This window comes from Arachis hypogaea, chromosome 11 (genome assembly GCF_003086295.3).
Source record: "Arachis hypogaea cultivar Tifrunner chromosome 11, arahy.Tifrunner.gnm2.J5K5, whole genome shotgun sequence".
In the NCBI taxonomy this organism is placed as follows: Eukaryota; Viridiplantae; Streptophyta; class Magnoliopsida; order Fabales; family Fabaceae; genus Arachis; species Arachis hypogaea.
The window spans coordinates 40,703,831-40,728,531 of record NC_092046.1 but is presented as its reverse complement, the minus strand read 5'-3'; the positions used below and the strand labels follow the sequence as shown (position 1 = coordinate 40,728,531).

General features: G+C 33.9%; 1 non-coding gene across 1 annotated transcript; it reads right to left on the bottom strand.

Annotated features, from left to right (window-relative positions):
- Positions 1-19,821: 19,821 nt before the first annotated feature.
- Positions 19,822-19,929, bottom strand: LOC112724182 (small nucleolar RNA R71). Its single transcript, XR_003163358.1, has one exon. It is a non-coding gene; the product is annotated as a small nucleolar RNA R71 (small nucleolar RNA).
- Positions 19,930-24,701: the final 4,772 nt, after the last annotated feature.

Sequence of the window (24,701 nt, the reverse complement as noted above, 5' to 3'; positions counted from 1 at the left end):
TTTGGTCCTTGTGCATTTCCGTGAGGAGAGTAGTCATATCCCCAAGCACTCTTGTCAAACTCGATTCGGAAGGAGGTTGTTTCCAAGAAGGTTGTCCATAAGCTTGGGGCTCCTCCCATCTTTGATTTCCAAATCCTTGATGCACATCCTCATTGAAGCTTCCATTTCCTACAACATAGTTTGAACTACACTCATAGCCAAAGTGATGAGAATTCATAGTGATAAGAGAAAACAAAAACAAATTCTAACAAGAAACAAAGAAAACCAAATCCTAAAACTAGCAAAAACTAACAAAGAAGAAAAAGGCAAACATATTCACAATATTTACAATAGCCAATAACATAGCACCATTGCAATTCCCAGGCAACGGCGCCATTTTGATGTGCGGATTTTTCGTACGGTTTAGAATTTCACAAATGAAATCTCGTTGCAAGTATAATTCTAAACCAACAAAGAATCCTCACATGCAAAAATTTTGGTTTTGTCATGAGTACAAACCCCAATGAAAATTAACCGAAGTATTTAAACCTCAGGTCGTCTCACAAGGAATTGCAATAAAGTGGTCAATTATTGGCTATGAAGGAACAAGGGGTTTGGTTTATAAGAGGGCAAGAATTTAAATGATAAGAATTTAAATGACAAGAAGAGTAAATCAAGAATTAATAAAGGCAAGGTAAAGAACTCTTGGCTAGACATAGGTAATTGAGATCATCATCCTTGTCTACAAACCATATATTGATAATTATGAGGGGCCAACCTATTAAGTCTACGTCAAATAGGCTTGTTCACATCAATCCATAAGTCCCAACCTATCTACTAATCAGATTAGTAGTGGGTTAGTGTCAATGGGTATCAAATTGATCACCAAGGGTTCTCAAATCACCGATTCAATGAGACCCAATGACTCAAGGTCACTCAATTCCCTTAGCCTAGGTCAAGAGTCAAGAAAACTACTCAAAAAATAGAGGAAACATTCTATCAAATATCTAGTGTGCAATAAAAGTAAACATCACAAAATGCAAGAATTAACAAGATCCATAACCATCACGAGCAAGAAATATAAATCTACCAACTACCAATTACAAGAAAAGTAAATCAACAACTCAAAGCAACAATAAAAGAACATCAATCATCAAATTGCATTAAAGAGATCCAAATCCAACATGAGCATTCATGAACATAAAAGAGACATGAAAGTAAAATTAACAAAAGAACCAAAAAGAATTGAAGTATTAGAACAAGGAATTGTAGAGGAAACAAGATGAAATCAAGGAATTAAGCTTAGATCTAAAAGAAATTAACCTAATTCTAGAGAGAAGAGGGAGCTTCTCTCTCTAGAAAACTAACTAAAGGCTCATCATCACTAACTAACTGCTCTCCCCTTGCTCAATCTTCAATTCTGCATCAAATACCCTCAGAAACGAGTTGGAATTGGGCCTGGGTAGCTCAGAAATCACCCCCAGCGATTTCACTTTAAGTGGGTCACGTGCTAAACGTCATGCGTGTGCGTGCTTGACGCGTGCACATCACTGGCAAAACCTCTACTCATGCATACGCGTGCTTGACGCGTGTGCGTGGCTTGCGAATCTTCAATGCACGCGTACGCGTGCATGTCTTGTGCGCGTGGCCCTCAATTCTCCATTTTGCTCATTTCTTCATGAATTCTCCACTTGCATGCTTTCCTCTTTATTTCTTCCATCCAATACTTACCTTATAAACCTGAAATCACTCAACAAACACATCAAGGCATCGAATGGAATTAAAGTGAATTAAAATCACTAATTTAGGGGCCTAAAAAGCATGTTTTTACACTTAAACACAAATTAAGGGAGAATTACAAAACCATGCTATTTTATTGAATAAATGTGAGAAAAGGTGATAAAATCTCCTAAAATAAGCACAGGATAAACCACAAAATTGGGGTTTATCACCATCACCAACTATCCAATGACAAGGTTCACCTCAACGTTGCAGATATCTCCAACTGGCTCGAAATGATGATCAACAAGAACCCATAAGAGAAATACATTCAAACTGTTACCGTGGATGGACAAGATTCTTTTTTGTCAGATTTGTGTTCATTAATATATTTTTCTCGACGTGCCGCCTCCTCCTCCTCTGTCATTGCCGCAGCAACACTCCATTGACTCCTCCTCCGCTGTCTTCCTCCCTCAAATTGAATCCTCCACCATCACAACTTCTGTGGATAGGGCCTTCGATGATAGCTTCTCCTCCGACTACTACCTCAAGCCCATTGCAGGCAAGGCAATATACACCGTCACTGCCCCACCGATTCCCTATCTCCTTCCTTCAAGCACGTGAAACCCTTGCCTACCAAGTTGTCCTCCTTAACTCAGCCACTTGTCCTAGTTGACTTGAAGGAGAATGGTATTTGACTTGTCTACACTCTCATGGCGTGTGCGAAGGCAGTCCACTAGAGCAACCTGCCTTTTGCAGAGGCGCTCATAAAGTAAATCGGGTTATAGGCGATGTCTCATATTGGAGCCATGCGCAAAGTAGCCACCTGCTTCGCCAAAGCCCTCACTCATTGGATCTACAATCTAAACCCAGAAAACCCAATCCACCACTTGTAGAGGATTTTTCATGAACAGCTTGGCAGATCTTGATGCCTTAATGATAAAGCTGAGGCCAACTAAGACCGAAGTGGTGGCAGTTTTCCATCTTGAGGATGAGACAAAGGATGAACTCATTGGATATTATTCGAGGGAGATGAGATAATGTGATGATGGTGGTGGTAAAGAAAAGGAGGCGATGGTGGTAATGAGATAGTGTGGTGACGGTGGCAGTGATAGTAGTAGTTGGAAATAAGAGTGGTAGTTAGGTAGTGGTGAGGTTTCAGATTGGAGGAGTGGTAGTGTGGAATAAAATTAAAAGTTAGAATTAGGTTATATTGGAGGATAGTTTGGGAATTTTAAATAATTTTTTAGGGTTTGGATAATTTTGTCCGCAAAAAAATTCATCTTTCATGGGTATAAAGTCAATTTCATTTTTTCGTGGATAAATTTATCATCGTTCTAAAATTTCATGGGTAGAAATGGTAGTTTACTCCTATTACTAATTTGAAAACTAAAATGTGGCACTTTCATTACAATTGAAATGAAATCTTTTTCTTCCAAAATTAACTAGTTCTCTTTTTCTCTCTCCCTCCATTCCTTCCCTTCTCTATTTCTCTCTCTTATTCCCATTTTATTATCTATATTATATTATCTATTATATAAATCACTTATCCATTATATATTACTACCTGGACGACTAAAATATATTATATGATCCTCTTTCGTTGAAATTGAAATTGAATCTTTTCTCCAAATTTAAAGAGCTCTCTCTCTCTCTCTCTCTCTCTCTCTCTCTCTCTCTCTCTCTCTCTCTCTCTCTCTCTCTCTCTCTCTCTCTCTCTCATATTAAACTCTCAAATGAAAAAAAATTTCCTTTATATATTAATGTAAATATTTTTAAAAGGAAGAAAGAAGGAGCAATAGTTCCATAGAAGAATACACCAATAAGTCAGCTGACCCATGCTGATAGAATAACGGCTCGACCTTGCCCCCAAATCGATCCTAACAAAGCGACGGGCTGAGTTGACTATTGCAATTGATGGACCACCGGTTGACCAATCCTGATTGACTTAACCGACCAACAACAAATCAACTACTTGTTAAATGACCTAGCCAACTGATAACCTATTAACCTACCCTAATCGCTCAACTACCAAGCTCGACTGACCTTATATTAGTTGACTATCAACTTACCTTGATCGACTGATGAATTTCCCATGACTGATGTTAACATTTCATTTGATACATCAACCTACCCGACATGCTGGCTCACGGCTAGATGACTGTCTTTAATATATTTGTCTTTAATATCTTGCTAAGCTACCTGGATTAAACACCTGATAACTGATAGTCATACCATCTACCTAACAATATATTTTGATTGACCAAGCACTGATCTACCCAAATTGACTAACCAATGACCCACCCGACCAATCAACCACTGACCAACCTACTCCAATCGATAGATCACTGATATACCCGCACTAACTAGCTATTAAATTACCTGAATGACCCTCTACTAGTCTACCATGGTCAATCTTTGAATCACTGATTTGAGCTACCCTATTCGACCACCTGTTGGCTTTTCCCAACCAGCTATCAATAGACCGACAACTTACCGACTACCGACCAACACTGGTGGAATGACCTATGTCAATTGCCCAGCCAATCTAGTCGACTGACATCACCAAACCCTAGCTAGTTGCAGAATAACTCCAAACTTTATATGTAGGCTGACCACCATTACCCATCCTTAGATGTTTTCTAGCTATTCTTAGGTGACCTTTTTTGGCAAGAAAGAGCTTTTGACCCAAGTTTCTTTGGCCCACAACCCTACAACCTTTTTGAAAAAGTGACTCCCTTTGCCTTGTGAATATATCGTAATTCTGAGGACCAGGACCAAATTGATGTACGGTTGGCGTTATAGCTCTCTCTCTTTAAACTCTTTAATATTTATTACAAGAATGTTAAATATTACTAAATTTTTTATTTCATAATAAGTATTAAATATTAACAAACGATTCATTTAAAAAATCTTTTATATTGTAATATTATTTTGAGAAAAATATTAATATATTATCAATTTAACAACTAAAATATATCACATAACACTCTTTTATTACAATTGAGATTGCTAGTTAATAAGCACATGATACTCAAGAGGAGTTGAATTGAGTATGTAAAAACAATAACAAATTTTCTATAAACAAAAGCGTATATGAGATAATTACAATGTGGAATTCATACTAATACTTTCCAATAGCTTATAAGAGAACTCTAAACATTTATAAGATGTTATATATTTCACACCAACTTGTTAGAGCCGAAATTGATGGCACTAATCTTGACAAGTGCACCAAATCGCTTCAAGTAATACCACGGTGAGTGAATATCATTTCTACGAGGATTAAAGGATTGAGCCAATAACTTCTAATAGAATCTTCTAGTTAGATCAACCGAACCTTTGTAGGAGGAAGGATGTGAATCTTAAAATAATAAAGTAGAGTGTTTGATGTAAATGAATACTTATGAAACAATTAGAAAAATAAACAGTGGAATGAGATGTTAAGGTTTCGGAGATATTACATTTTCAGAAAAGGAAATCCTCAAGTTTATTTACTTTGATTCATGCAAAATACTTTCACGACAAATCATATATAATCAAACTCCAATTTCTTGGCAATTCAATTTCTCTTTAACTTATTTAATCGCTAATTACTTAGCCAATTAATTAAAAAAAAGATGTTAAGCATAATTCCGATTTAACATCGCACAACCTTTCAAAAACTATCCCTAGTCAGTTTGAAAAATTACAAGAGTTTCAAGCTAATCCCGATATTAACTTTTCTAAGAGAATAAAGAGATTCAAAATAGAATTCGAATATTTTTCAATACTTCTAACCATTAAGATGAAGAACGAAACTCGTTAATTCTTGAAACAGTGTGAATGCATTAATCAAAAATATAATAAATAATCAAATTACTAATCCATGAAAATCAAACAGAGCTCCTAACCCTTAACAAAAGAGAGTTAGTTACTCATGACAAATAGATAAACTAAAACTAATGAATGAGATGTTGGATGCTAGATGATGGATCCTTGATCGTGAATCATCTCTTCCTTATTTATATCGTAAATTCTATCATAAAATTTAAATTCAAAATAAATCTAATTTTATCTTCTGAAGGATAAAATAACTAAAACAACAATTCAAATCTAAACTAAAACTAAATCTTATCTTTCTAGAAAAAGTTAACAATAACTAATCATTCAAATCTTGAATCTTTTAGAGAGTTTGGGCTGAATCAAAAACGTCCTTGGAGGGATTCTAGTCTTGGCACTGGACTTTGGTTAATTGGCACTAAACTTTAAAACTTGGCACTAAACTTGGGCTTTTGGTGCAGACGCCAATACATTTTTGGATCCCTGGGAGGTGGAACAGTCTTCAAAGTTAGGCACCAAGTATGGGTGCTAGCCTTTGTGGAGCTTCTGGCGCTGGGAGCCAACCTGTCAAGTTGGGTGCCAGTCTTGTTGCCCTTGTCGAAGGCCCTGGACACCCATTTGGGAGCTGGGATTGGTATTTTGGGTGCTGGGCACGCGTTTTGAAAAATCTTGGGCGTCTGACACCCTTTTTTCTAGGAGTTCACTTTATGTCTTTCCTTGTTGTTTCTCTTCTCATGATTATTTTAAAGACTAATCTTAAATGAACAATAATTCTAAAACAACTCGAAATATATGATTAGCTATGAAAATTTCATTTAAAACATAAGAACTTCAAATTAAACATAAAAAAACTAATTAAAAAGATATGTAAAAATCACTAAAGATGCCAAAGCATCACAATATCAAACTTAAAACTTTGCTTGTCCTCAAGAAAAAAGAAGAATAAATAGACGTTATCTTAGTGATAAGAATTGAAGAGTTTATTAATTCAAATCTAAGTCGGATATCAAGAATAAAAATAAGGTTTATAATAATCCTTATGATCACGTGTAGACTTTCTCTATCTTGATGAATCTTGCATCCTTAAGGATTTAAGAATATTCAAAACTCTAATTCGGATTATGTCATAAGAATCCTTTTAAAATTCATGACCTTGAAAGCAACTTATTTTTCAAAAAAAGATTTAACAATATTTCTTAACTCGGGAGGATAATTGAAATTTTTTATTCTAAGTATTTTGTCTCAAGGCAGCTTTTTAATATAGGTTTTCAATCTTTAATGAGATGCTGGATGCTAGATAATGGATCATTGATAGTGAATCACCTCTTCCTTATTTATATCCTAATTCTATCCTAAAATTTAAATTCAAAAAAATCTAATTTTATCTTTCGAAGGATAAGATAACTAAAACAACAATTCAAATCTAAACTAAAACCAAATCTTATCTTTCTAGAAGAAATTAACAATAACTAATCATTTAAATCTTAAATCTTTTAGAGAGTTTGGGCTGAATAAAAAACTTCCTGGGAGGGATGCCGGGCTTGGCGCTGGACTTTAGGTAATTGGCGCTAAACTTCAAGACTTGGTGTTAAAGTTGGGCTTTTGGCGCGGATGCCAATGCATTTTTGGACTCTTGGGAGGTGGAACGGTTTTTAAAATTGGCGCCAAGTATGGATGTAGGGCACCAGCCTTTGTGGAGTTTCTAGCATGAGTACTAGCCAGTCTTATCGTCCTTGTCGAAGGTGCTGGGTGCCCGTTTAGGAGCTAGGATTGGTAATTTTGGGAGCTGGATGTTCGTTGACAAATCTTGAGCATATGGCACCCTTTTTTCTGGGAGTTCACTTTGTTCCTTTTTCTTGTTTGTTTCTCTTCTTCTAATTACTTTAAAGACTAATCCTAAATAAATAATAATTCTAAAACAACTTGAAATATATGATTGACTATGAAAAACTTTATTTAAAATATAAGACAAATTAAACATAAGAAAATTAATTAAAAAAATATGTAAAAATCACTAAAAATGCCAAGACTTCACATTTTAAAATATAAAATAATTTTATGAGAAATAAAGTCAGAGAGATTGCAAACATTAATTTTATTCATATTCGATTACAATATAATAAAAATTTATCTATATTAAAATAAATTATGTTTAATTTGTGTGATGAGTATATAAAATTAGATAGTATGCTAATCCTAACTTATTATTTAATGAAATAAATAGTTTAGTTAAAAAATAGGGTAAAGTATTAAATTGGTCCCTATATTTGGACGTAATCCCGTCTCGATCTTTAAGGTTTAAAGTGTTCTATTTGAATCCAAAAAAGTTTCATTTAGGTTCAATGTAGTCCCACCGTGAAGTCAAAGTTAAATAATTAACAGAATGTCCTACATGACAGCAGTAGAAGAACAAGGTCGATAATTTGGAGAACAAGTATAAACTCCAGAGGCACAAAATCAATCGTGGATGTATCAATACATTTATTTATCAATTTTCTTACCATTTAAATGAAGTATTTTCTATAGAACTAAGGAGAATGGTAATAAATATATTGATGCATCCACGGTTGATTTTGTACCTCTAGAGCTTGTACTTGTTTTCTAGATTATCGACCTTATTCTTATACTGCTATTATATAAGACATTTCGTTAATTATTTAACTTTGACCTCACGGTGGGACTACATTAAAGCTAAATAAAACTTTATTGAATTCAAATAAGATACTTTAAACCTTATAGGCCAAAACAGGATTACGCCCAAACGTAAGAGATCAATTTAATACTTTACCTTAAAAAATACATCTTCTTTACCATGCACTTGTGTCCAAAAAAAAAATATAAAAGTAAAAAATAAACTACAAAAATAATAATCAATTTTACGTTTATTATAGTTGTTAGTAATTTATTATATTTATAACTTATATTTTATTATGATTATTTTAATTACAATCAAATTTTGTATATTTAAACTTTTAAATTTATAGCCTAAATAAATAAATAATTAAATGTTCGGTTTGGTTTTGTGAATGAAAACGAACGTGACACGTGACAGAAGGAGGAAATTTGAGTTCTGTGATCGGTGAACGATGATAGGTTGCTTTCACTGTCACTCTCGAGTATCGAACACGAATATCATTTATGGAATGGTAAATGCTAATGTGACTAAAAGTAGTGTCTATTTATTAAAAAGAATTAAAAATTAATATTTAATTTAAAAAATATAAAAATAAATAATTTTTAAAAATTTAAAACTTATTACACAAAAAAAGTTAGGTAAAATTTAAATATCAAGTTATAAACATCATAGAATTTATTTTATGGAATTAACTGAATATTAGAAGTAAGGTGAATTATATGATAAAAATATAAGTTTATAGATTTTTCTTTTAATAGAATGAAAGAGAGATTAATAAAGATAGAATCTACATTTTAAATAATTATAAAATAATAAAAAATAATTATAAAAAAAATTATATTCTCTCTATACCACTTCAATCTACACAGTAGAGTGTCTCTAGAAGTAAACAAAGAGTTGTGCTTTGACTCTATAGCCAAAAAGTAGGTCCCACTCAATGAATAAATTCTTTTTTAAGACTTCGAAGGTACTATTAATGGTATAAAAATCCAAAAAAAAAAACATATTTATTGATTCCAAAAACTAAAAGTAAATAGTAATTTTAATAATCATTAGTCATAAATCAGTGATAAGTAATATACGTTGGTAAAAAACTAATTTTTATAAGTATTATTAGATCTAATTCATTTATACTAAGTCAATTGAGTTAGAAATCAATCAATTTGGGTTGGTCGTGTGGTCAGTTCACTTGACACATTGAAGTAAGTGTTAGAAGTTCGAATCCCACCTTGTGCATGCAGTAATCTATCAGCCAGCGACAGACCCTTAAATGGAATTTAGAACCGGATTTGATGTGACTCAGACCCGACCCAAAATATATACCAGGTCTATTTGTTAGACCCAAACTCGACCCTAGACCCGATGAAACTTAAACACTGTCGGGCCACGATTATACCGGGTGAAAATTGGGTCGTTAACATTACATTACCTTGATATCTTCTTGTAAGCTAGCATGTGAAAATATCCAAATTTCCAAGACTCCAACTATTAATTGATATGGTAAAATTCACTTAGAAAAATATAACAAGAACCGACCCTTCTCTAAAATTAAAGCATAACCACAATTAATACTAATATTGTCTAATAACACCAAATATTTAAATCAATACAAATAACACAATATTATACATTAGTCTAAAGTCTTATGTATTTTAAACATAAAACATTAACTTATAGTCTTATAATGACTAATAACACAAAATATTAAGGTTTACAAGACTTAAATTTTACATAAGAATAGCCATCATCCATCACTAATAACACAAAATATTAATTGTGTATGATAACCGGACCACCGGACCGAATTCAGGTGGCCTGAACTATGACCTGAACCCGACCCGACCCAAAATAATGACCTGGTCTATTTTTGAGACCTTATCCAATCCTAGACTAGGTGAAATCACACCAAATTAGCTCCTAAAATGTTTAAAATCGGACCGAATCTTCGAACCGGAACGAATCATGCACACCCCTAAATCTTACTAAAAAAATATATTTTAAAAATTTAGAATTTCTTGAATTAAATAAGTTCATATTTAATTCCATATATAAGAAGATAAGAAAAATCATTATTATTCATCGTCTTCAACTAAATTTTAGCATCAATCAAATAAATAGAAAAGACTATATGATGAAGTGAGCTGATAAATTTATAAACGGTAAATTAAAAAATTTAGTCTTTATTTCAATTATATCTTAGTTTAAATTTTTTTTGGTGATAAAAGACATATTACAACAAAAAAATAAGATATATTTATAAATTTATTAATAATAAATATTTAAAAAAGACATATTAAATGATTAATTTTTGTTATTCTGACTATGTGTATATCTTTTATAATAAATACTATTTTAACATCAGTATTTTTTTTAAAATGATACACAATTTTTTTTGTTTTGTAAATTAAAAATAATTTAAATATTTAATTAATTAATAATAACTATATTTTTATATATGTAAAAGTGTTTAGTATACGAATAATTTTTTCACATATTTTATATTTTAATTAATATAATTATTACTTTTTTAATTAAAAGATGAACCTCTTTTAAAATAATACACAATATTAGAGTATATAATAGTATTTATTTTTTATAAATATATATCTGCTTAATATATATTTAGAGATCTAACCTCAGTTATTCAAGTTATACTTATAAATTATAATATAATTTTCATATACATATTAGTTAGATATATTTTATATATTAAAGATTAATTTAAAATAATTATACAAATTGAAATAAATGATCCAAATATTGAATAAATATAGTCTAATAATGTATAGCAACCATCTCAATAGTTAATTTTATTTTTATATAACAACAAATATATTTATTTATTTATTTATTTATTTATTTATTTATTTATTTAATTAGATAAAATATGCTCTAAAAATTACTATTTAAAAAAAATATTAAAACGTAGAAATTAATAATAATCACTCTAAATTTTACATACTTATTTTTTGTAATTGATTAAACATTAATAATATTAATATAATAAAAAAATATTATCCGCTCAATTTATATAAGGTGCAAAAAACTTTGTTATTCATGTATGAGCTCTTTTGCACAAATTACGATAAACATACTAAAAAAACTTTTTAAATAGTTAATTTTTTACCTTTTTTTATAATAGTTCATTTATCTATTTTATAAATTTAGTTAAAAAAGTGTTTTAAAGGTCATCACTTGAAAAATAAATTATTAATCGAATTGAACATTAATATAACAAAAAAAATTAATCACTTAATTTTTTTATATACTAAATAAATTAATTCTTTCAATAAATATATATTAATTTTTTTTATAATCAAATTATATATTAATACAATAAAATAAATTGAGCGCATGACTCACGAATAGCGCAAACTTATGTTAGGAGTCTAATAATATAAATAAATATTATTTAGTTAGTATTTATTGTTTATGTGATTCGAATATAAATTATTTTTATTAAAGTTTTAATTTTTTTTGAATTGTATAACAATAATAATATAATAATATTTATTTAAAAATATAAACATAATAACTTTTATATTTAAGTAAAAACTGTTTATATGAACTAAAAAAATAACAAAATTATTTTATTCTCTATAAATAAAAAAATAATTTTATATACTATATAATAAATTTTTATTACAATTTTTTTTAAAATTAAAAATAATAACTATTAATATTAATAAATCGATATCAATAAATATTTAGAATCGATCAATATTTAGTTCGCATAGTCCGAATTAGGGGTGTGTATGGTCCGACATGATCCGAAAATTCGGTCTAGTCCCAAATATTTTAGGGGCTAATTTGGTATGATTTTATCAGGTATAGGGTCGGGTAAGGGTCTCAAAAATAGACTCAGTCATTGTTTTGGGTCGGGTCTGGGCCATAACTTGGGTCACCCGAATCCAGTCCGGTGGCCCGAACATCATACACAATTAATATTTTGTGTTATTAGTGATGGATGATGGCTATTCTTATGTAGAATTTAAGTATTATAAACCGTAATATTTTGTGTTATTAGTTATTATAAGACTATAAGTTAATGTTTTATATTTAAAATGCATAAGACTTGGACTAATGCATAATATTGTGTTATTTGTATTGATTTAAATATTTGGTGTTATTAGACAATATTAGTATTGATTGTGATTATGCTTTAATTTTAGAAAAGAGTTAGTTCTTGTTATATTTTTTTAAGTGAATTTTACCATATCAAATAATAATTAGAGTTTTGGAAATTAGAATATTTTCATATGTTAACTTACAAGAAGATATCAAGGTAATATAATGTTAACGGTCCGATTTTTACCCGATATAATTGTGGGTCAAAAGTGTTTAAATTTCATCAAATTTAAAATCGGGTTCAAGTCTAACAAATATATCCGATATATATTTCGAATCGAGTCTGAATTACATCAAATCCGATTTCACCCGATCCATAAATCTCATACTCCGAATTTTATACTAATTGCTCATTAAACTACGTTATCCAGATGGTGGCTGGCCGACGGACACAGTACAACACCATTCTGGACTCATGCTGCCACGTCTCTAGCTTCTCTACATTTTTTTTTTCCAGAAATCCTCTACATCTTATATATTAATCAACATCAAATTTTAATTTAATCGTCTACATCGCAACGAACAAAAATCTTATAACTAACATGTGTTTAAGTAATACTCCTAAAATAAATATATAATTGATTCGGCCGTCCATATTATTTCGCAAATTTATTGTATCTATACTTGTACAGCATTTTATATTTTTTAAACAAAAATAACTTTTATACATTATAGCATAAAAGCATTTTTCAAAAAAATAATTATATATTATTATATCAATAAAAATAATTAATTTTTAAATTTAACACTGTTTTTGTCTGACCAGCTGAGATATAGTTCGCCTTTCGATAGGTGTTTATCAGCTTCCTGATTGGATCATGATATACGTCGGCCACAGACGGAACGGGAGTGGATACCTGCAAAGAGTACTTCAACGCTCAAGTCAGCAAATTAGAATATTAACAAAAGCTCTTATCTTGAAAAGATACCATACCTTCAAAATTCTGATTGTTTCTTTTTATAACCAGGAGACGAGGACGACCGTTTTCTCCTGGATTAATGACATTCAGAGAAAATTAATTGTCTTTTCGACGTTACCAAATAAAGGTCATTTATCATCATAAATCGGCAGAGTTAATGCATCGGTTACAAGGAGGTTTGTCGAGCTATAACTCGTAACTGACATATAATGGTCATATCACAGCCCCAAGCTTAGTCTGGTTTTAATGAGGCAAGTTAAGCTTTCGAATTTGCGTAATCGAGTTTTTATTTAGAATTGGGAAGGTCATGATGTTATTAATTATGGCAGTAGTTTTTGAAATAGGGTGCAAGTTCCTAAGTGGTCTTGTAACCGTTGGGAGTGGTCTTTTAATGAAGGGTCGTGATTTATTCTGGAACCGAAGGGTTTTATTAAATGAATGAGCAAAAATTCATTTCAAGTTACACTTACTGAGGGAAGGGTCTATTGCTTTAACTGGTGTTGCTTCCAAAGAGACGCAGAGAATGAGTAAAAGAGGTTAGTAACAACATTCTTTCTCGTTTTACCTTAGCTACTTTCTGGTTTCTAAGAGAAAAAGAATGGTTGAGAAAAAGGGGAAGGGTTTACCTAAGGTTGAAGATGATGAATTTTATGAGTGGGTTGATGGAGACGTGAAGATAAGGGCCTCTTTGTTCATTGATAAAGAGAGTGCAAATGAAGTTAAGCTGTCAAGAGTAGTAAGACCTGGATTTCGTATTGAACTGATGCCATGCAATCGCATGGATCGTATTTTTCATAGAAAGAAAGATTTTGAGAATTTTTACATATATAGCTGTGTTCTTGAGGAATTGTTTGTCAAGCTGCCTTTTACAAATTTTGAATGTGATTTACTGACACAGATGAACTGCGCTCCTTCTCAGGTCCATCCTAATGGGTGGGCGTTTTTAAAATGTTTCCAAGTCTTGATGCAATTTCTAGAGATTGAACCAGAATTGGAACTGTTCTTTTTCCTTTTTCAAGCCAAAGGTGTCTGGAAAGGCATTTGGGTTAATTTGAATAGTACACCTAGATTTTGTATTTTTAAATTGTACAAATCTTCTTTCAAATATTTCAAAGAAATGTTTCTTAAGGTGAAATCTATAGATGAGGAATTTTCATTTTACTTAGATGAACACCTTGGTGAGAAATTTTCAATTTTTTGGTGCTGTCATCCTCATCATATACTGGGTCCTGACCTTATAACTCCTCGGAACGAGTGCATAATAGGCTTTCTGATGGAAATGGTCAACAAGGGTGGTTTGATATCTGTTTTCGAGTTGCTTTTGTGGGAAGAAGATAGGACGTCTGTTATAAATTATTTTGGTGAGGGGGTTATGAACTGTATTTTTTTAGCTGAATAGCATATTAATTTTGATATACTGATTCAGTTTTATTCTTTTCAGCCAGTAAATATCCTGGAGTTTCAGCATCTACTCTGAGGGCTCGGTTTAGGGCTAAGAATTTTGAAGGGTCTTCTTCAAATCCAAAGAAGATGGAGGGTGGGGCCAAAGTCAATCAACCACCACCGAAGAAAAAGGGGATTATTTTCAAAAAAAGGAAGTCTGATGTGGTTAATGTTGATGAAGAAGAAAAAAGGATTCAGCTTGGTGAACTAGCGAACTTTACTGTTAAACAAGAAAGACTGCACTCATTTGAGGAAGAGGGGGATGGTTCATCAGTATGGGATAGAAAATTTCCTTTTAATGTTGTGGCAGACGAGGTTGTTCAATCTTCCTCGGACGTGTCTCGTATTGACGAAGTTGGGGACATGGGTATAGATCAATTCATGCAGGTCAGTGTTTTATCTTGGTCATGTTCTACTAAAATATTTTCAAAAACTCTGATGACCGATAGTCATATGTCTTTGTTACACCAGGTTTTGGGCTTTCAGCTAGCTAGCATAGGCCGGAGCCAAGAGAAAAAGCAGAGAAAGATGCTACAAACTACTGCGGAGAGGGTTGGTCTGAAAGAGCAGCTGGAATCAAAAGAAACTACCATATCTGAGATAAAGAAAGAACTTTCTGATGTGAAAGAGGAGCTGAGGTTAGAGAAAGAAAATCATGAAAAGGTCGTAGAAATGTTGAAGAAGAAAGAAAATGACTTTTCTAGCATGAGTGAGCAGATGATTGAGGTGACATTGAAATTAAAAAAGATGGAAACTAGCCGAGAAGGTGAGATTCTTGGTGCCTTTGCTGAGGGTTTTGAACGCGCCATTACCCAGGCAAAGTTCCTCTTTCCTGATGGTGATTTTACTGCTATGGACCCAAGCAAGATAGTTCGGGATGGACACTTGATTGACGATGAAGATATCGCAGAGGAGGGTGGTGATAATTTAGCTGATTAAAAATTGTTATACCGTAGATCATTTGTTTTGTGCTCATCTTTTGGTGGTTTGTTACTAGTAGAGCATATGAAAGCCCTGTAGAAACTGTTATTTTAAATAGGGCATTTGTAAGCCCTGTAAGAACTGTTTCATCAGACTGAAATTGCTACTGATTTTGGTTGAAATATATTTCTGATAAATTAAGATTTGTTTGTTCCTAATAGTTTGTATACTCCCCTAAAGAGGATCTGATTACTGCAATGTACTGATTAAGCAATTCTCAGCTTAATTTATGCGCACAAGGTAATAGTACGACTTTTGATTTTGAGGAATAACTTTGTAATGTTGTAACATTGGTCGGACAGTGATAGGTTTAATCGGTAAAACCCTTTAAGTCGAACAAGCAATTTGTTATGCAAAAAATAACAAGAAGATAAACAATTTTTATTCAACGTAGTACCTTTACAAATTGAATCAGATAAGCTAGCCTCGTTAAAACCTTGATGAGCGGATAATTTATACACTTTTTGGCATTATTTTTACACAGTTTTCAGTATAATTTAATTAGTTTTTAGTATATTTTTATTAGTTTTTAATTAAAATTCACATTTCTGGACTTTACTATGAGTTTGTGTGTTTTTTTGTGATTTCAGGTATTTTCTGGCTGAAATTGAGGGACTTGAGCAAAAATCAGATTCAGAGGTTGAAGAAGGACTGCAGATGCTGTTGGATTCTGACCTTCCTGCACTCAAAGTGAATTTTCTGGAGCTACAGAACTCCAAATGGCGCGCTCTCAATTGCGTTGGAAAGTAGACATCCAGGGATTTCCAGCAATATATAGTAGTCCATACTTTGCTCGAGTTTAGATGACACAAACTGGCGTTCAACGCCAGTTCCATGCTGCATTCTGGAGTTAAACGCCAGAAACAGGTTGCAAAGTGGAGTTAAACGCCAGAAACAGGTTACAAACTGGCGTTCAACTCCAAGAGAAGCCTCTACACATGTAAAGCTCAATGCTCAGCCCAAGCACACACCAAGTGGGCCCCAGAAGTGGATTTATGCATCATTTACTCATTTCTGTAAACCCTAGTAACTAGTTTAGTATAAATAGGACTTTTTACTATTGTATTTACATCTTCGGATCAGATCTTTGATCAGTTTTATGCTATCTTAGACCTTTATGGGTGCTGGCCATTCGGCCATGCCTGGACCTTCATCACTTATGTATTTTCAACGGTAGAGTTTCTACACACCATAGATTAAGGTGTGGAGCTCTGCTGTTCCTCATGAATTAATGCAAAGTACTATTGTTTTTCTATTCAATTCAAGCTTATTCCTATTCTAAGATGTTCATTCGCACCCAAGAACATGATGAATGTGATGATTATGTGACGCTCATCATCATTCTCACTTATGAATGCGTGCCTGACAAACACTTCCGTTCTACATGCAAACAAGCTAGAATGAATATCTCTTAGATATCTAATACAGAGGACCGAGTCCGAGATATTAGAATCTTCGTGGTATAAGTTAGAACCCATGGACAGCCATTCCTGAGATCCGGAAAGTCTAAACCTTGTCTGTGGTATTCCGAGTAGGATTTGGGAAGGGATGGCTGTGACGAGCTTCAAACTCGTGAGTGCTGGGCGTAGTGACAGACGCAAAAGGATAGTAAATCCTATTCCAGTATGATCGAGAACCGACAGATGATTAGCTATGCAGTGACAGCGCATTGGACCATTTTCACAGAGAGGATGGGATGTAGCCATTGACAACGGTGATGCCCTACATAAAGCTTGCCATAGAAAGGAGTAGGAATGATTGGATGAAGACAGCAGGAGAGCAGAGGTTTAGGAGTAACGAAAGCACCTCTATACGCTTATCTGAAATTCTCACCAATGAATTACATAAGTATCTCTATCCCAGTTTATATTTTATTTATGTTTTTATTATCAATTCACCATAACCATTTGAATCCGCCTGACTGAGATTTACAAGGTGACCATAGCTTGCTTCAGGCCGACAATCTCCGTGGGATCGACCCTTACTCACGTAAGGTTTATTACTTGGACGACCCAGTGCACTTGCTGGTTAGTTGTGCGAAGTTGTGATAAAGAGTTGAGATTACAATTGTGCGTACCAAGTTGTTGGCGCCATTGATGATCACAATTTCGTGCACCAAGTTTTTAGCGCCGTTGCCAGGGATTGTTCGAGTTTGGACAACTGACGGTTCATCTTGTTGCTCAGATTAGGTAATTTTATTTTAATTTTAAGCTTTTTATTTCTTATTTTCGAAAAATACAAAAAAATTTTCTTCTTTTTCGTTTTTCCAAAATAATTTTTGAAAAATCCAAAAAAAAAAAAATTAATAAAATCATAAAATCAAAAATAATATTGTGTTTCTTGTTTGAGTCTTGTGTCAAATTTTAAGTTTGGTGTTAATTGCATCCTTTTATTTTTCTTAAAAATTTTTCGAAAACACATGCATTGAGTTTCTTTCTTGTTCTTCATGATCTTCAAGTTGTTCTTGTTAAGTCTTCTTGTTTGATCTTTAAAATTTCTTGTTTTGTGTCTTTTCTTGTTTTTCATATGCATTCTTGAATTCTTAGTGTCTAAATATTAAAAATTTCTAAATTTGGTGTCTTGCATATTTTCTTTTATTAATTTTTTTTTAAAATACATACTTGATGTTCATCATGATCTTCAAAGTGTTCTTGGTGTTCATCTTTGCATTCGAAGTGTTCTTGCATGTTTCCTTTGTTTTGATCCAAAATTTTCATGCATCGAGTCTTTTTGATATTTTTCTCTTTCCTTGTTAAAATTCAAAAATAAAAAAAAATATCTTTCTCTTATTTCACTCATAAATTTCGAAAATTTGAGTTGACTTTTTCAAAATTTTTAAAATCTAGTTATTTCTTATGAGTCAAATCAAATTTTCAATTTAAAAATTTTATCTTTTTCAAATCTTTTTCAATTTTTTGTCTTTCATATTTTCGAAAATTTCAAATTAATTTTCAAAATCTTTTTCTTATTTTTATTCGATATTTTTGAATTCAATGCTAACCATTAATGTGATTGATTCAAAAATATTAAGTTTGTTACTTGCCTAATAAGAAAGGTTCAATCCTTAAATTTTAAAATCAAATCTTTTTGTTTCTTGTTAGTCAAATAATCAACTTTAATTTTCAAAATCAAATCTTTTTAAAATTCTTTTTCAAATTTTTTTCAAAATAAATTTCAATCACATCTTTTTCAAAATTTAATTTCAAAATCTTTTCTAACTTTTTATCTTTTCAAATTTGATTTTCAAATCTTTTTCAATTAACCACTTTACTTTTTGTTTGATTTTTATCTTTTTCAAAACTACCTAACTAACTCCCTCTCTAATTTTCGAAAATCCCTTCCCTCTTTTTCAAATTTTCTTTTTAATTAACTAATTATTTTAATTTCAATTTAATTTGATTTCAATTTTAATTTTCTAAATTTAACTTTAAATTTTATTTTTATTTTAATTGATTTTCGAAATTCCCTCTCTCTCATCTCCTTCTATTTATTTATTCATCTACTAACACTTCTCTTCCACCCAAAAATTCAAACCCCATCTTCCTCTCTGTGTGCGAATTTTTCCTCTTCTCCTTCTTACATTCTTCTCTTCTTATACTTGCATAAGGAATCTCTATACTGTGACATAGAGGATTCCATATTTTCTGTTCTCTTCTTTTTCATATGAGCAGGAACAAGGATAAGAACATTCTTGTTGAAGCTGATCCTGAACCTGAAAGGACTCTGAAGAGGAAGCTAAGGGAAGCTAAAGCCCAACTCTCTGGAGAAAATCTGACAGAAATTTTCGAAAAAGGAGGAGACATGGCCGAAAATAATAACAATGCAAGGAAGATGCTTGGTGACTTTACTGCACCAAATTCCAATTTACATGGAAGAAGCATCTCAATTCCTGCCATTGGAGCAAACAACTTTGAGCTTAAACCTCAATTAGTTTCTCTGATGCAACAGAACTGCAAGTTCCATGGACTTCCATCAGAAGATCCTTTTCAGTTCTTAACTGAATTCTTGCAGATCTGTGATACTGTTAAGATCAATGGGGTTGATCCCGAGGTCTACAGGCTCATGCTTTTCCCGTTTGCTGTAAGAGACAGAGCTAGAATATGGTTGGACTCTCAACCTAAGGATAGCCTAAACTCTTGGGATAAGCTGGTCATGGCTTTCCTAGCCAATTTCTTTCCTCCTCAAAAGCTTAGTAAGCTTAGAGTGGATGTTCAAACCTTCAGACAAAAGGAAGGTGAATCCCTCTATGAAGCTTGGGAAAGATACAAGGAACTGACCAAAAAGTGTCCTTCTGACATGCTTTCAGAATGGACCATCCTGGATATATTCTATGATGGTCTGTCTGAATTATCAAAGATGTCATTGGACCATTCTGCAGGTGGATCCATTCTCCTAAAGAAAATGCCTGCAGAAACTCAAGAACTCATTGACATGGTTGCAAATAACCAGTTTATGTACACTTCTGAAAGGAATCCTGTGAGTAATGGGACGCCTATGAGGAAGGGAGTTCTTGAAATTGATGCTTTGAATGCCATATTGGCTCAGAACAAAATATTGACTCAGCAAGTCAATATGATTTCTCAGAGTCTGAATGGAATGCAAGCTGCATCCAACAATACTAGAGAGGCATCTTCTGAAGAAGAAGCTTATGATCCTGAGAACCCTGCAATAGCAGAGGTGAATTACATGGGTGAACCTTATGGAAACACCTATAACCCCTCATGGAAAAATCATCCAAAATTCTCATGGAAGGATCAACAAAAGCCTCAACAAGGCTTTAATAATGGTGGAAGAAACAGGTTTAACAATAGTAAACCTTTTCCATCATCCACTCTGCAACAGACAGAGAATTCTGAGCAGAATCCATCTAGCTTGGCAAATATAGTCTCTGATCTATCTAAGGCCACTTTGAGTTTCATGAACGAAACAAGGTCCTCCATTAGAAATTTGGAGGCACAAGTGGGCCAGCTGAGTAAAAGAGTCACTGAAATCCCTCCTAGTACTCTCCCAAGCAATACAGAAGAGAATCCAAAGAGAGAGTGCAAGGCCATAGATTTAACCATCATGGCCGAACCTACAAGGGAGGGAGAGGACGTGAATCCCAGTGAGGAAGACCTCCTGGGACGCTCAGTGATCAATAAGGAGTTTCTTAATAAGGACCTAAAGGAGTCTGAGGCTCATCTAGAGACTATAGAGATTCCATTGAACCTTCTTCTGCCCTTCATGAGCTCTGATGAGTACTCTTCTTCTGAAGAGAATGAAGACACTACTGAAGAGCAAGTTGCCAAGTACATTGGTGCAATCATGAAGCTGAATGCTAAATTATTTCGTAATGAGACTTGGGAAGATGAACCTCTCTTGCTCACCAATGAACTGAGTGATCTGGATCAACTGGCATTGCCTCAGAAGAAACAAGATCCTGGAAAGTTCTTAATACCTTGTACCATAGGCACCATAACCTTTGAGAAGGCTCTATGTGACCTTGGGTCAGGGATAAACCTCATGCCACTCTCTGTAATGGAGAAACTTGGAATCTTTGAGGTGCAATCTGTCAGAATCTCATTAGAGATGGCAGACAACTCAAGAAAACAGGCTTATGGACAAGTAGATGACGTGTTAGTAAAGGTTGAAGGCCTTTACATCCCTGCTGATTTCATAATCCTAGACACAGGGAAGGATGAGGATGAATCCATCATCCTTGGAAGACCCTTCCTAGCCACAGCAAGAGCTGTGATTGATGTAGACAAAGGAGAATTGATCCTTCAACTGAATGAGGACAACCTTGTGTTTAAAACTCAAGGATCTCCTTCTGTAACCATGGAGAGGAAGCATGAAAAGCTTCTCTCACTGCAGAGTCAACAAAAGCCCCCACAGTCAAACTTTAAGTTTGGTGTTGGGAGGCCACAACCAAACTCTAAGTTTGGTGTTGAACCCCCACATTCAAACTCTAAGTTTGGTGTTGGAAGGTCCCAGCAATGCTTTGAACATCTGTGAGGCTCCATGAGAGCTCACTGTCAAGCTATTGACATTAAAGAAGCGCTTATTGGGAGGCAACTCAATGTTATTTAATCACATCTATTTTATTTTCTTTTTGTTATTTCGTGTTTTATTAGGTTGATGATCATGTGAAGTCATAAAAACTACTGAAAAAGCAAAAACAGAATGAAAAATAGCATTGAAAACAGCACACCCTGGAGGAGAGCAGTCTGGCATTTAACGCCAGAAACAAGCATCAACCTGGCATTAAATGCCAGAAACAAGCAACATTTGGGCGTTTAACGCCAGAAATAGGCAGCAGCCTGGCGTTAAACGCCAGGATTGCACAGCAAGGGCGTTTTACACGCTTAATTAGAGCAGGGATGTTAAGTCCTTGGCCCCACTGGATTTGTGGACCCCACAGGATCTGTGGACCCCACAAGATCCCCACATTTTCTTCTCTCCTCTTCACACCTTTTCATAACTCTCTTCCCCAAATACCCTTCACCAATCACCTCAATCACTATTTTCCATCACCTCTTCACCACTCACATCCATCCTCTCTTCCCTATAAACTCCACCTACCTTCAAAATTCAAAATAATTTCCTTCCCTAACCCAACCCCAATGGCCGAAACCTACACCCCCTTCACTCCTATATAAACCCCTCACTCATTCTTCATTTTCACACAACACAACCCTCTCTTCCTCTCCTTGGCCGAATAAATCTTCTTCCCCCATCTCCTCCATTTTCTTCTTCTTCTACTACTTTCTTTCTTCTTTTGCTCGGGGACGAGCAAACATTTTAAGTTTGGTGTGGTAAAAGCATATCTTTTTGTTTTTCCATAACCATTTATGGCACCTAAGACCAGAGAAACCTCTAGAAAGAGGAAAGCGAAGGCAATTGCTTCCACCTCTTAGTCATAGGAGATGGAGAGATTCATCTCAAATGTCCATCAAGACCACTTCTATGAAGTTGTGGCCAAGAAAAAAGTGATCCCTGAGGTTCCTTTCAAGCTAAAAAAGAATGAGTATCTGGAGATCCGACTTGAGATCCAAAGGAGAGGTTGGGAAGTTCTCACCAACCCCATTCAACAAGTCGGGATCCTAATGGTTCAAGAGTTCTATGCAAACGCATGGATCACTAGGAACCATGATCAAAGTGTGAACCCGAATCCAAAGCATTGGCTCACCATGGTTCGGGGGAAATACTTAGATTTCAGTCCGAAAAATGTAAGGCTGGCGTTCAACTTGCCAATGATGGAAGAGAACGCACGCCCCTACACAAGAAGGGTCAACTTTGATCAAAGGTTGGACCAAGTCTTCATAGACATATGTGAGGAAGGAGCTCAATGGAAAATTGACTCAAGAGGCAAGCCGGTTCAATTAAGAAGGCATGACCTCAAACCAGTGGCTAGGGGATGGCTAGAGTTCATTCAACGCTCAATCATTCCTACTAGTAACCGGTCTGAAGTTACTATAGACCGGGCCATTATGATCCATAGTATCATGATTGGAGAAGAGGTGGAAGTTCATGAGATTATATCTCAAGAACTCTACAAGGTGGCTGACAAGTCCTCCACTTGGGCAAGGTTAGCCTTTCCTCACCTCATTTGCCACCTCTGCAATTCGGCTGGAATTGACATAGAGGGAGAAATCCTCATTGAAGAGGACAAGCCCATCACTAAGAAAAGGATGGAGCAAATAAGAGATCATGGACCTCAACATGAGCATGAGGAAATTCCTCACCATGAAATCCCTGAGATGCCTCAGGGGATGCACTTTCCTTCACAGAATTATTGGGAGCAAATCAACACTTTCCTAGGAGAATTAAGTTCTAACATGGGACAACTAAGGGTGGAGCACCAAGAGCACTCCATCATCCTCCATGAAATTAGAGAAGATCAGAGAGCTATGAGGGAGGAGCAAGAAAGACAAGGAAGAGACATAGAGGAGCTCAAGAGCACCATTGGTTCTTCAAGGAGAGGAAGATGCCACCCTCACTAAGGTGGACTCATTCCTTAATCTCCTTGTCTATTTATTTTCTGTTTTTCGGTTTTTGAGCCTTATGTGTTATTTATGTTTGTGCCTTTACTACATGATCATTAGTGTCTAAGTGTCTATGCCTTAAAGTTATGAATATGAATCCATCACCTCTCTTGAATGAAAAATATTTTAATTACAAAAGAACAAGAAGTACATGGTTTCGAATTCATCCTTGAAACTAGTTTAATTATTTTGATGTGGTGACAATACTTTTTATTTTCTGAATGAATGCTTGAACAGTGCATATGTGTTTTGAAGTTGATGTTTATGAATGTTAAATATGTTGGCTCTTGAAGAATAAGGAAAAAAGAGACATGTTATTTGATAATCTGAAAAATCATAAAAATGATTCTTGAAGCAAGAAAAAGCAGTGAACACAAAAGCTTGCAGAAAAAAAAAAATGCGAAAAAAAAGAGAAAAAGAAAAAGAAAAAGCAAGCAGAAAAAGCCAAAAGCTCTTTAAACCAAAAATGCAAGAGCAAAAAGCCAATAGCCCTTAAAACCAAAAGGCAAGGGTAAATAAAAAGGATCCAAGGCTTTGAGCATCAGTGGATAGGAGGGCCTAAAGGAATAAAATCCTGGCTTAAGCGGCTAAACCAAGCTGTCTCTAACCATGTGCTTGTGGCGTAAAGGTGTCAAGTGAAAACTTGAGACTGAGCGGTTAAAGTCGAGGTCCAAAGCAAAAACAGAGTGTGCTTAAGAACCTTGGACACCTCTAATTGGGGACTTTAGCAAAGTTGAGTCACAATCTGAAAAAGTTCACCCAATTATGTGTCTGTGGCATTTATGTATCCGGTGGTAATACTGGAAAACAAAGTACTTAGGGCCACGACCAAGACTCATAAAGTAGTTGTGTTCAAGAATCAACATACTGAACTAGGAGAATCAGTAACACTATCTAAATTCTAAGTTTCTATAGATGCCAATCATTCTGAACTTCAATGGATAAAGTGAGATGCCAAAACTATTCAAGAGGCAAAAAGCTACAAGTCCCGCTCATCTGATTGGAGCTAAGTTTCATTGATATTTTGGAATTTATAATATATTCTCTTCT